At 49.0% G+C, this 13,375-nt stretch overlaps 1 long non-coding RNA gene across 7 annotated transcripts in view; it reads right to left on the reverse strand.

The window, feature by feature from the left end:
* Window positions 1-3,988: 3,988 nt before the first annotated feature.
* Window positions 3,989-13,375, reverse strand: part of LOC104142647 (uncharacterized) — a 120,390-nt gene continuing 111,003 nt past the window's right edge. For 6 of the 7 annotated variants that reach the window (XR_011142444.1, XR_011142445.1, XR_011142440.1 and 3 more), the window contains 2 exons: window positions 6,920-6,972; window positions 6,350-6,564 (listed from right to left, as the gene is read on the reverse strand). This is a non-coding gene — a long non-coding RNA (uncharacterized lncRNA). Of the gene's footprint in view, window positions 4,476-5,718; window positions 6,565-6,919; window positions 6,973-13,375 lie in introns of those variants that run through there. The other variant, XR_011142443.1, reaches the window with a different exon arrangement.

Raw genomic sequence — 13,375 nt, forward strand, 5'->3', positions numbered from 1 at the left:
CTCCCATGCAGGAACGGTGTCTGCCGCACATCTACCTTGCTTCACGCTCCTATCAGCAGAAGGAGCAATTTTGGTGACTCCTCCATTGCCAGAAGCCAGCAGTGGATACGGCAGGAAGAGAAGAGAAGCCAGTAGAGAAGAGGACATGGTGAGCGTGCTGGACTCTCAGCCAGGTCTCCTGGACAAATGAAGCTGAGAAGCAGGAGGGTGGGAGAGCAGAGGCAGGGGAGGCAGTCCCAAGCCCGGTTCTGAGCTGGTCCCTAAGCAGAGCTATCTCAGGGCCAAGCGTCTACTCTGCCACAGTTCAAGTGTTCGACCAAATTAATTTTTATCATAACTACGTGACTGGTCAGTAGAATCCAAACGGGCTTTTCCTAGTTATTGAGACAGTTTCATAGCGGTAGCAATTTTTGGAGCCTATTTTCCACTTCATTGAGCACCATGTTACTGCAAATGAATATATTCCTTGGTTGGTGTGATGGAAAATACAGCTGTAAACGCTTTCTGCTTCATTTGGGTAAAGAGCTCCAGATAGGATGAAATATAAAGAGAATTTAAATGCTGTACTTCATTAAAAAAGTTGTTTCCCATTCTCTTTCTTCCTGAAAATACAGAGCTGCTACCGGAGAGGGCAAAGGAAGGATTTAAATTAAATCACTGTCACAATAACACAGCTGATCACTACTCACCCATGAATGATGACAGACTTCTGCCAGCAGCTTCTTCTTTGGAGATTCAGAGAAGTGGGAAGCTACAGGCAGAGGACGGGACGCCCAGCACTGGAGCCCAGGTCCCTTGTACATCTATCTCTCCAGCTCTATGTCAGTGTAGGTAAATTACCTTCAACCCAATGTTTCTGCCCATGAGGCAGCAGGACACATCATCAAAGGCAACGCATGAAGCCCAGTAACCTAATTTTGCTGGGCTGGGGCCCACCAGGTTCCTAGAGCATGTGCCACCATTTCCACCTGGCCTTAATGACGGGATTAGAGATCCTTACCTGCTATACAGCCACCAGCACTACAGAGGTTTGACCATCTGGCAGGTAGTTTGACTACCATCTAAGTGATCCCTGTGGACTGTATGGCCATCCAGCAGGCTGCAATCCAGGAATCAATTACTAGCTCAATGTTCTTTATGCCACAGACCCAAACTAAAGACACTCACACCAGCTAATTGGCATGTAGTATTTCACATTGACCTCTGCCAAGAAATACTACCTCATCCCACAGCTAGAAGAAACTCCCGAGTTGCTGTTAGCCCCAATTTATCCATCCAAGGGAACGCAACAAGATGCCCCAGCCAGTGTCTTATTTCCTGATCCAGCTCCCAGCAAGGAGGGATGAAGATAAAGATTATTACTGATTTCATGGGATCGTGTCTGCAAGCCTACGTTAATTCCAAGACAGCACAGTAGCAAGAGTCAGTGTTGGTGGAGAAAGCTGGTCTGAATAAGCTCATGAAGGCCTGTGGGAGAAGACTATAAACCCATCTTTGCCAGGGAAGTACAACCAGGCTGGGTTGCCATGTCCTCCTGGGAGTCCCACCTCCTCTGAGCAGAACCGTGTGCAACCTCACAGCTTCTTCCCCTCTATGTGTGTTCAAGAGAGGTGGGATCCCCCTCCAAGTTACTGAGGCAGCCTAACAGGCTCTCTGGTACCTCACCAACCGCTGCAGTGAGGCTGAAGCACAAGGATGCCTCCTGCTCCAGCTGGGGCTGTCAACCAAAGTCACTCAGAGCAATCTCATTTCATGCAAAATCTGAACCGATTTCTTTACTAGAAGCAAAGGGTCATTGTAACCCAGGGAGACACTTACCTCAACACGCCTTTAGAGTCCTCAGCATTAATAATCTCTTGTGGGCCATGATATCAGGTTCTGCTCTGCTCTTACTTGATACCAACGAAGCGAGTGGAAGCTTTCGCCTCTGCCAAATCAAATTATAACCCAGGGAAGCAATATATTCTAGACTCATAGGGCATACAAATAAACAGATCATCTCAGTAAAGCTGTAGTAGAGTGTGGTGAGATGAGTGATAGGCAGTGGGTTTACGTCTGACTAGAGGATAAATAGAGTTCACTTGACTCATAAAATAATCACCTATTGAAATATCACTAAATTTAAATTTGCAATTTTTTCTTCCCCCCAAAGATTTAAGTAGCATTGATTGGAGTGAACTATTTTATAACTTGACTGAAGTTAATTCAGCTTTACATTTCCTTATGCAAACATTTACAGAAATCTGTGATAAATTGTTATGTGTTCCAGCAATGAAAGGGATAGTTAAAGGATCTTCCACTAAATGCTGAATTTGATTGAATTGTGCATGGAACTTCTGCCTGGTAAGACGCTCAAGGATGGGACAGAAGTGCGCCCCTGTAGGTATATACGAATTTGAAACAGCTAATTGAAATATGAGATTGTCATCCGGGGCCTGTCCTGCAAATTCAGTGGGGTGTGGAACAATCTCCACTCTAGAAGGCATTATCAACATTATTAATATTACCCTTCCTCAGGGTGAGATTGTCCTCACTGCTCTCATCTATCCATTAGTGCTGCCCTGAGAGAGTCCCATTCTGGCACCCAGTCACTGGGCTGCCCAGAGATGATGTCGTTTATTCCAAGGATATTGCCCATCACCATCATGCTGCTAAGGCACTCAGTTGCCTCCATCCCACATGTCCCAGGTCAGTGGCTGCATTGGCAAGCCATGAAGGAGATGAAAAGGAAGGCCCAGGCTCACTCTGACTATATGCAAAAATCCTGTCTCGCCCTGTGATGCTGGATGCTACAGAAATGATGCTAGAGAAATAAGCATGCTACCCCCCAAGAAAAGCAGCATTTGGGGGACTCCTTTGTTCAGGAGGAGGAGAAGGGATTCCTGCAGAGAAATAGCAGGAGGATGGCGAACAGAAGTACCACAATTTAGCAAATGTCACTGTGCAGCTCATGTCCCACCCCACTCTATACACTCAGGATGTACAAATACAGCATTTCCTCTCCTGTCAAACTCGAGGGGAAGAGACGTGGTCCTGATGTACTACACTGAGATGGGTCCCTGAGGTCACAGGGAGAAACGGACGCAGATGCCCCAAAGAGCAATGGTGAAGCCCACACACAGCCAGCCAGCCAGCCTCCCTCCAAAAGGGCTGCACGCTGGCCTGAAGACTCTGAAAATCTCACTGAAAACCCAGGTGTTTATGAGTGGAGGGGCCAGGGCCTTCACAGGGACAAACTGAAGTCCATGAGTCTGTCCCTTACGTCCAGGACAGGGTTTGGCTAATGACCTGCTCTTTGTAGACCAGGCAAATAGAGAGCAACCTGGGACTAATAGTGTCATAAATATGAAAAATGAGCCATGGTGGTCCCAATTCAAAGATTTCCCTTCCCTTTCTCTTCCTCTGACTGTGAAGTTTCCATCGCTCAGTTTGCCAGCAGAACCCAAGGCACTTTATGAAGCAGTTAAATGGCACCATCACCATTTACAAACAGGTAAGCTGGAGAGGAAGGTGTGGGGACAACCCTGACATGCAAGAGAGGGACAGGAGCCTTCATCCCCGCCTTCATCCGGCCCCAGACAGAGGCACTGATTCACATGCAGGAAGGATGACCAGGAAAAAGTGGGTGCTGGGTGCACTCCAGGCAGCCCTGCACCTTCTTCCAGTTCTCCAGAAGGATGGTCTAAAACAGAGGAGAGAGCTGTGGGGTAGCCTGGGAACAGCACTGGCATAAAGGCAAACAGAGGTGACTAAACATCCCCAAGGAGCCAACACGGGTCTCCCAGGCCCAACACATTACCCAGCCCCAACAAAAAATGCTACAGCCCTTCACTTGCATCTGCTGTCACTTAAATGGCATAGAAGCAGGTGTGAACAATTACCATCTGAAATCCGGATCGAGGACAATGTACTGTAATTATTACCTTAACAGCATTTCAAGACTATCAGCTCTCGCTGGAAGTAAAACTTCTGTTGGACACGTTTAATAAGCATATCATCTAATGCAATATTCGCACCGAGGGGCAGTGCGGCTTTAGGAAGGATTACAGTAGCTTTGCAGCTTTGCTTAGCTTTACATGGGATATTTTACATGCAACAGATAAAGCAGGATGAGCCCGAGATAGCTGAAAACTCACACAGTGGCAGCAGCCTGTAAAACTACCTCCCATCTCACGTTAAGGAGGAGATTATAAGCTTACCTCACACACACAGACCTGGCTACACCAGATCAGTACTCCGGTTGCTTCCCCGAAGGCCTGCCAGCAGCAGCAGCCCGAATCTCACAGCCACCTCCAGATAATAGCTGGTTCTTCCCCCAGGTGGCCAGCCAAACCCTGATGAAGGCATCACATCAGTGTGTCATCCTCTGCCCACAGTGGGCTCCAGCTGCAGAGCTGTTTCTGTAAAGCCCCATGGGGACCAGATCCAACCTTCTTGGCAGAACTCCCTCTGTCTCCGTACGCTCATTGCAGAAGCTGGATAGGAAGCAGAAGCAGGCAGATGGCCCTGGGATCGTGTTAATTGGACTCTGGGGAGCCCAAACTCTACCAGGCGCCAGCTCCCCGCTCGGCACAGCCAGGTGAGTCTATATTCCCTACCGCCGCACGCCCTCCCCAAGCCTAGGAGCTCTGAATGAAGGGCTCAAACTCCCAGAAGCGATCACGCATCTCAAGGCTTGTGCTTCTCTCCGGAAAGAATTAACTGTCGAAGGAAGTAAGGGTAAGGAGGCAACAGGGATTTTCAACTAGCCCTGTTGGTTAATGCATTAACGGGGACATAAATTAAGGAAAAGGGCAAGCAAACAATCAAAAGATAGCTCAAAGGGTATACAGCACATCGTTAACCACTGGAACTCACTGCCACAAGGTACCGGGAAGCTCAAGTGGTTTGCCAGCTTTGTAGAAAGGTTAGACCTTTATAAGCCTATTAATAGCCAAAGTTACTCTTAATGAAAGACTGAAAAAAAGGACAAGAGCTTTGGAAGAGAAAAAGATACATCTGTTCTGAAATTCCAGTGAATTTATCCAATGCAGAAGGTGGCAGTCAGCAACAGAAACCAGACTGCCCTGTGCCCCGAGCCAGCCAGTCTATCTTTATGTAATGTCCTATATAAAACACTCGCATCCACACACTACCATGTTGAGTGTCTTAGAAATACCGCTCCGCTGACTCATATATGCATTGGTTTTTGCTCAGCTTTTGAACCGGCAGGTCGCCTGCTGTTAATTAATGCATCGCTGAAATTATGTTTGGGGGCTACTGAGGTTTATTGGGTAGAAAATTATTTCAAATACAGAGAGCAGGTAGTAAAAATTGGAAATATGTTTTCAAGTATAAACCTAATTGCTACAGGGAATCCCTTTGGGATCCATTTGGAGCTCTTGCTTTTTTATTTCCTTCCTCCGTTAATGACACAGCCAAGGTTTGTAAAACAGCAAATGCACAATTGCACGCTGATGATGTGGCACCTTGCACACTGGCAGCCAGCTCGAGGTGGGAGCTCACATCACATATTTTACCATCCTGGTGGTGGCCGGAGCAGAGCAGCACTGAGCTTCGCCAGCTCCACACCCTGTCACTGGTAGATCCTTGTGAAAGTGGCTCGGGCGATCCTGGACTCAACCTGCAGCACCAGCAACCGTGTTTGGTCCAGCTCTGGCCTGAACCATGGGCAGCACCAAAGGACTTTGTTTTTACATCCCAGTGACCCCAAAGTACCTGTTTGTCTGAGAAAAGCTATCCTGCCTCAAGGTGACATCTTGCTGGCCTCCAGTCATCCCGTTAGGAAGGAATAAGTCCTCATTTCCAGGGAGCTTTACGCTTCTTGCAGGCAGGGTCACTTGATTAAGGGAAAAAAAAAAAAAAAAAAAAAAAAAAGGACCTTCCAAGCCTGGGCTCAGCAGCGGCACATCAGAAATCATTAGAAGGGGGTACCTTGAAGAGCATCTCATGAGGATGATGCAAAGGCTGGGGTGAAGAGCAAGGTGCTTTTTGGCTCCTGGCTGTGATGCCTGGCTCCACTGAAGTCGACATAAAACCCCTGCTGCCTCCCCCCAGGCAAGGATGTCACACGCTGCCTCCCAGCAAGGTGTTCATGCACGCTTAAGTGCTTTTCTGGACCAGGGCCCAAATGAACGGAGGTGTTTTGAATGGCACAGATGGGATTTTTCTTCCTTCTCTTTGTTTTTGCCCTGACAGTGCCCTCTTAAATGTAAATAACTGCACACTGATGACCTGAATTAAGGTCTGACCTGTACAGACATGGAAGAACAGTTTGCTTCACAAGAATTATCCTTACTCCCCACTCAGTCTGGTGACCGGGGGGACATTAGGCTGTCTTATTTCCAGCTACTGTCTTGTTCTATTTATTTTGTTTCGCAGAGGAAGCATCTCTCCCTAGATCCGGCACTACGTTCCATCCCTTTGAAACATGCATTCTTCAACACAAGCCAGGAGTCGGGATCCAGCTCCTACAGTCTCAGCCCAGAGGGTTTTGATGTCAGCAGCGGTGCAAAGAAACGCAGAGATCTGCTCGCCGGTCAAGCAGAGACCTTCACAGCCACTCTGAAATGAGGATGTCGTGACCCAAACCGGGCACGGCAGTCTGGAGTTACTTGGGAATTCCATTCCCCCTCTCCCCACCTCTTCCCCACAGGAGGAGTTCCTCTGAGGAGCGGGACCCACAGCCAGAAAAGCCGGGCAATCCCTGCTCCTTCTCCAAGCAAGCTGGTCAGCACAAAGAAACGAAGACTGTGCCATGCTGCCTGAAATCATCCACCCCTTGGAGCTCCTCCTTTTGGAAAATAACAAAAAAGCCATAATCCACTGCCCCAAAACAACCCCCTCCTTTTTTTTTTTTTTTTTTTTTTTTTTAAGCAATACGGAGAGAAATAAGCCACCTCATCCAGTGACTGCGTACCAGGCTGGATCTCCGGTGGTTTCCGGTCACTCCTGGTTCAATCCGTGGTATAACTGGAAGACAAAAATCAAATCATTTCATTGCTGTGGGGTTTTCTTCCACCTCCTACCTATAGGGCTGCCCATCCTACCTGGACTGCAGGCATTTTAAAGGTAAGACCTGGTTCTCCCTAAGCGGATGTACAGCTACTAGCACTAGCATCATCAGCTCTGCTTCAGTGCTAGGGACAGTTCTGCCATTACTGGCACTGAAAGAGACCACATACTTTTAAAAGCAAAGTCTGGTTTCAAGCCACATCTTCATCTGATAAAGCTTTCCGGTGTTAAACAGAGCTGTGTCCAACTGATACCACCTTCCAGTCTCATCACTGGAAGGTGGGGGTTGGTTTTCATGTTCAAGGGAAAGTTCGGACTCGCACGTTGCAATTAGAGCGGGGTTATAAAGCTTTTCTTTAAATGTGCCCTAAACGTGGAGTCTGTGGTTATTACAGGTTCCCAGAGAACCTACATCAAACAGCTTCATCTTTTCGCCTTGGCGACAGGCCGGCTGGGAGTCACGTTCCTCCTCTCTCTAGTTATAGAAACAACGCTCTTTGAAATGCAGATCCTTTGCCGCTTTGTTCCCTGTATCTTTGTAGGTGCCAGATTTACAATGCCCTCGCGTCTCGATTGCTGGCCTTACACCGAGGCCTGCTGTACCATCCGTGTATATTAAGGTCTCGTTAGCTTTCAGGACTGTGCGAACCACAGGAGCCTTTTACCTCCCTGAGCCTCTCCTGAATGACACTCAGGCAGGGAGACATCATGATGCAAAGCCCAAGGTCAGCAGCAGGCGGGCAGACCGCGGGATACTTTTCGAGATCAGCTCTTGGTTCAGAAAGCTGCTCTGGGGAGCAGTTAGCCCTGCAGCCAGCAATAGGGAGATCATGAAGGGGAGCAAATTCCTGTTCATGCACCAGCAGCTGGAGAAATTGGCACCCCTCTGGGCACAGTCATCCGCTCAGCAACTGGCAGCCACCCCTCCAGAGAGTTTTGGGCGGCTATGAATTCGGGATCACCTAGGCGGTCCTGAGCTGCTTGGGACTACAGGACTGCATGGGGCCCTAGTGAGGGGTGCCTAGTGCCCCTCAGGCACAGCGGCTAAATGATAACCCCACTTTACAGAGGGAGTCCCAAACCTGGAGAGATCATGGTTCGTCCTGCTGCCCTAGTCGCAGCCTTCTCAAACACATCACCCTGCTTTTCCAGCCCACAAGCCATTTTGTGCTCTCTGCAGCAGCCCAGCAGGCAGTAGCTGGCAGCGCTTTACCCCGAACTCTCCCCCAAGGCCTTAGGGCTGGTGGCCTCCCAATGAATGCTGTGGCTGCTCTCCTCTTGAGCTGCTGGGGGAACATGGCTTGCAGTCCGTTGGCAAGCACCTCACACTTTTCAGTTATACACAGGCCAGCTCCCATCGCGAGGAGACGAGCCAGGAGGAAATGCCACTAAAGTCAGTGGAGTCGTGCTGCAGGGCCTCTGGAGCGAGCAAGAGATGCGAACCCTGGCCTGCACACATCATCTGGGCAGGGTTTCTGATGACTGTCCCAAGCTGGCTCAGTCTTTACTTAGATTTATGGCAGGTTCCATCCATTGCCAAACTAGCAGGCCATGTTTACAATTAAGAAGGATACATTTAAAGAAAAGAAAAAAAGACACATCTCACCACAAATATAACAGCTTGTACCGGCCACTGCCCCCTCAATGGAAAGCTGCTCTGAGATCTAGTCCCCAGATGCCACCACAAAAGCCACACCACACAGCCTCGAACACAACAAAGATCAACCATCAAATGAGTAGCCTCAGTTTAAACTTCTGCAAAGCTAGGACCTTAATGATACGTGCGCTTTGAACCCTCAGCCCTCAGCATCTCACCAATAATGCACCGCAGAACAGGACAGCTGTGTCGCCAAGGCTGAAATCCTTTGGGGCGCAGCCAGATCCCAAGACTTTGGCAGCTATTAGCCAAGAAAAAGGACTCTAAGGGGCGGTTTCTGATCCAGCTCCCAGATTAGGGGAGCAAACCCTTTTCACTGCCTGCCCTCCTCCCAGGCTTAGGGCAGCTGAAAACAGCAGCCCAGGGCTGGCAGGATCTGTGGCATGGTCAGCCTCTCCCTCCCTCCCAGGATTTCGGGTAAACCAAAGGGACTGGAGACACAGCTATGCCCCCATGCACTGCAGAACCAGCCCAACACCCTGCAACAAAATACAAGTCCAAAAGCCACCATTATAGTGTGGCATGGGACATAAACAAGGAACATTAGTGGCACTACAAATTTCCTAGGGCCTTACAACAGCAGGGGAACTGTTTCAAAAAACTCTGTGAGGTCTGAGGAAGGAACCCAGGCACCATAAGGAAGACAAATAAAGCCCAGGGCTCCCTATCAGCTGATCAGGGAAATTTCTTCCTGCTCCCAGATGGGTCTCCAGCTGTGACCACTCTCCAGCACCTCAGAGAGGCACAGGAGCAACACCAACCCCAGAAGCAAAATTAGACATTAATGGAGAAGAGAATTGCCTCCTGTGCCCATACAGGGGACAGCTGAGGCCCTGAAATATGGGATTAACATAAGAAAAAATGGCACCAGAAAAGATCAGTCCAGTTTCACTGCAACACAACAGATATCCAAGGACTCTCCTCTCTGGCAAGACTCTGAACGAATAATGAATTTCTGTGACTACTGAGAACTACCTTCAAACAGTGGATGTTCCTTCCCACCTACAATCCCTTCTGAAGGCCATTCCAGAATTGCCTTCTTCAAGCCTCACTAATTGCTTCTAAAATCCAGCCTAAATTTATTTACGACCAGCTTACAACACAGGGATCTTTCTCTAACAAGGTCCTTACAAAGCCCACAGCATTGATCACTGGATGTCTTTTAAACTTTACCAGGGGGTTAACACTAATCCCATTTAATATAAAAATCCGGGATGCAGCCAAAGTGTATGCCCCGTCTTCATGCAGGGACCCTCAGTAAGATCCCTCCTTTCTGCAGCCCCCCTGGGTAAAACAGGGAAGGAGAGTGGCTGAGCCTCTTAAGGCCTGATCCAAAGCCCCTGCAAGTCAAAAAGACATATACAGACTCCATGGCTGGAATGCCATAAAATGTTTATATCACCTACGCAGAGGCTATTTTGGGCTTGCCTGCTGTGGAGTTCAGGCCAGCTGAGAGCAGAACCTGGCCCTTCCCTTATACAGCGGTTGACACCAAGCAAGGAGAAACTTATCCATCCAGATACCTGGGCTAGAAGGAGGTGCCCGTTATCTATATGGCAGGACCTATGCGGGAGCCCTTCCAGCCTGTACTGGTGGGGCTAAAGCTGTTTGTCAAAATCCCTGCCAATTGCAAGTGATTTCTACCTCCCACTTTTATACCAGGAAGGACCACTACGTTTCTGTGGCCTTTTGGAAACTTTATAAATAAAGAGTCAGAGAGTATCAAGGGATTTGCAGCTGTGAGAGCCAACGGTGGAGGGAAACGCTATCAATCTCCAGGAGTAGATGCCAAGGGGCTGAAAATTGGTGTCAGTCCCCCAGGACCTCCCAGAGATATGCTTAGTGACAGGGGCAGCTGGGGATCTGGCCTCTAGAAGAATGCAATAGAAAAACAGCATGCCTGAACCATGTTTTATAAGGCCACGGGAATTCAGGGGTTCCTTACACCCCAGTAAAACTTTGGAATTTAGCTGCTCTGTGATATGGTTAGAACATTTTCCTTGATCTTTTATTATCCTGGTAAATAATTTATTGGGACAGCCATTTTAAAAAGTCCCATAAAAGACCTATAAAACACATTTATCATGAAAAAAACTCCTCAGCTCCAACCAACAAGCTGAAAACTTGTTCATATACTTCACTGCACATAAACTAACCAATGCCTTGTGACAGCTTTAAGCTTTTTAACAGCTCTCTCCCTGCTGCTCTTTATTTCCATTTTTCTCTATGTGATTTCGGAGAAAAAAGAAAAAAAGAAAAAAGAAAAAAAACAGCAACAGAAGAGCTTTCTGCTTTTGGACAGATATTGACAATTGGGGACTGTCCTTCGGTTTTCCTGACACCCAACAACTTTATCAAATGGTTCCTCTTTCACACAGCAAGTCCAACACAAAACTGCGGCTATTTGGCATGGTTATACCTCTCCGATATGGGAAGAATCGTAGCATAGGACATAGGGACTGGCAGCCTTACGCAGAGGGAAGGATGTCCGCATGACTGAGATGCTAGTGCCCTGCATAAGCACACCGCAGCCCCAATTGCTACAGAAGAGCGTAAGGCAGCTGAGGACACTGGAGAAGAGAAGGTATTCACCAGGAGACTATAAGCACCATTCTTATAGCCTCCAAGCAGTAAAACACTCATGGCAACAGCCACTTGAGCCTAATATATTTCACAAAGGAGTTAGACGCAGGTTTGTATTCAACCCTCCTCCCACTTATGCTAGCTTAAATCAGAAATGATTCCTTTACAGCCTATACTCAGGGTATAAACTGGCAAGAACAAAACAGCCCTCGTAGGAAAGCAACCTTGAGCCTGTGCCAGAATCAGCGCTGGCGGTGACACCCCGCATCAGAGCGCGGCAGGATGCCCGAGGCTCCACGGGAGGCCAGTCAGGGCAATTAAGGTCTGTTAGCCCCTCGGGGCCCTGACAAGATCACCAAGAGTTTTTTGTCTGGGCACATGCCTCACTGGGCAGCGAGGACGCTGGCCGTTCAGGGTGCTCAGAAACACTTTCACCCTAGAGAGCTCTTGCTCGTAACCAAATCCCCGGTTTTCACCAAGGCAATGCCATCAGCAGTGCCCCACAGGCACTCAAGAGCTCCCAATGACAAACTGGAGGCCTGGCAACACAGAGCTCCAAGGTAGATGACTTCAACAGCAAACACTGGATCTGAAGAGTGTTTAAGGCCATCTCTTCCAAAGGGGCAGGCCCTCAACTCCTCCCTGCAGCTGCATGGGGCTTAGTCACTGCGCTTGGGAAAGGGACTGGCATTGGCAGCATTCATAAGGCACGTGACTGCTGTCTTCTTGCTTGCAGAGCATTGGGGTCCTTTTTTGTGCAAGAAAGATTTGAACAAAGAGAGAATCCAAGAGGAGGGATGAGGAATGTGTTTTCCCACCAAACGCATGCGGCATCCCATGTACCAAAGCTTTCTGTTGCTCCCTTGGACCTCACAGGACCCAGTCAGACGAAGCCTTGTCAGCAGGACAAGACCTCAGCCTGCTGCCAGAGCACAAAGCCAAAACCCAAACCGTGTTTATTGCTATGAATAGATGGCTGGTGCCAGACAGTCACAGCCTCAAAAGCAGAGCAATTCACATCCCCCTGCACTGTGCCTGCAAACCCAAATCTGCATCAGGGACAGCTTTGCCCTGCAAAATGCCAACAAAAAGAAGTGTCCTGGCATGGGGCATCTGATCTTGGCACCTGGGAATTGACCGGGTTGTGCTTCTCTTCTTTCCAGGAGCGACGGAAGACCTGGGAGCCTTTCTGCCATGCTGAAGAGTGGATCGTCAAACCACCCAGAGAAGGGGAACGAGAAAGAGCAAGCTTGGCTCTCTCGCAGCACCTCCCGAAGCCCTCGCTCTCCGTTGACCTTGCAGTTGGCCAGCTCTCAGCCAGGGAACCAGAGCAAAACAAAAACACTCCCACCAGAGTTTTAGCCTTTGTTCAGCTGGATCAGGAGCAGCTTTTCGGGCACTGCTGGGGTCAGAGAAGGGCTGAGGATTGTTCAGTTCCTCTATCTCCTTCCCCAGTGCAAGTTAGGCAGCAGGAAACTTCTTCTAATGGAAGCATGAATGCTCCGGGCAGCCATGCTCTGACAAGGGAGAGCACAGTCCTTCCACACACAGTCAGCAGAGCGGGCCATCAGAGTGCTGCCAAAGTGCAGAGGAGCCCCAGCGCGCACCAAGCCTGCTCCAGATGGTATCCATCAGAGGGAGCTGGGAGCTGCCTAGGTAAGAGCACAACTGATGCATGCTTCGGCTTTTCCCCATCACCGGGCATCTCCAAAAACCCTTATCCCAGCTCATACTGCAATACAGCAGTGATGCAATTCATTAAAACGCCCTTTCACGACAGTCACATGCTGTGCTCCCCACTTTGCTCAGCTTCCCTTCTGCCTTCCCAAAACCCACATGAGGCACTTGTGCTACAGCTGCTTTCATACTGCTGTGAGCCAAAATGCTCCCATCCCCGCTGGGGACTGGACTCCCGTTCCCTGTCATAACAGCTCTCTGCCTCCACCGCTCGCTCTACAGAGAGATCAGAAGTCCACAGCAAACTTCAGCAGTCTGCATGGCCATATGATGAAGGAGAAGGCTACAAAAAGAGGATCCAGTGACCAAGGCAGGTTGGGGCTGGGCTGCCTGCACGTTGGGCATCACTTTTGCCCAGCTTTAGTGCCCCCCTTGCTGTGGGCA

This window comes from Struthio camelus, chromosome 8 (genome assembly GCF_040807025.1).
Source record: "Struthio camelus isolate bStrCam1 chromosome 8, bStrCam1.hap1, whole genome shotgun sequence".
Lineage (NCBI taxonomy): Eukaryota > Metazoa > Chordata > Aves > Struthioniformes > Struthionidae > Struthio > Struthio camelus.